The sequence below is a fragment of the Penaeus monodon genome, chromosome 31, assembly GCF_015228065.2.
Source record: "Penaeus monodon isolate SGIC_2016 chromosome 31, NSTDA_Pmon_1, whole genome shotgun sequence".
NCBI lineage: Eukaryota > Metazoa > Arthropoda > Malacostraca > Decapoda > Penaeidae > Penaeus > Penaeus monodon.
The window spans coordinates 27938266-27939038 of NC_051416.1; positions in this window are offsets into that span (position 1 = coordinate 27938266).

A 773-nucleotide genomic window follows, 5' to 3' on the forward strand; every position below is an offset into this window, starting at 1 on the left:
AAGAAACAAGGAATCCAGCTTTCGCCATCAACCAGGGAGGACAGAATTCAAAGGGAAATTCCGTCTCGTCTGCAAATGAACTTGCAAAGTTAATCGTCATATAAAATCTTGCAATCTGCCTCGCCCCATGCGGCCTCCTGACGCATCGCTACATGACGTCAGCCGCCGCTTGCTCGGGGCTGACAACGCTGGCTGACGTTTCGCTCGGACTGACGGTTGACAGAGAGCGAGGGTAGAGATGAAGGTGAGGAAGAAGTAATGGTATATATGTTGACTGATGTTGATGTTGATGGAAGTTAAGAAGGGGAAGAGAAGGAAGAGAGGAGAGTTAGGAGGGAAGGAAGAGGGGAGGAGGGAAGGAAGAGGGGAGGAAGAGGAAAGGAGGGAGGGAAGGGGGGAGGAGGGAAGGAAGAAGGGAGAAAGAGGAAAGGAGGGAGGGAAGGGGGGAGGAGGGAAGGGAGAGGGAGTAGAGGAAAGGAGGGAAGGAAGAGGGGAGGAGGGAAGGAAGAAGGAGGAAGAGGAAGGAGGGAGGAAGGGGGAGGAGGGAGAGAGGGGAGGAAGAGGAAAGAGGGAGGGAGGGGGGAGGGGGAAGGAGGGAAAGGAGGGAAGAGAGAAAGGAGGGAAGGAAGGGGGAGGAGGAAGGAGAGAAGAGGAAGGAAGAGGGAGGGGGGAAAGGTGAGAGGAGAGGGGTGACAAGGGAGAGGAGGAAAGAGAAGGAGAGAGGGGAAAGAGGGAATATTTTGGCATTTTGGTGATGAGTTATTTTCCTTTTC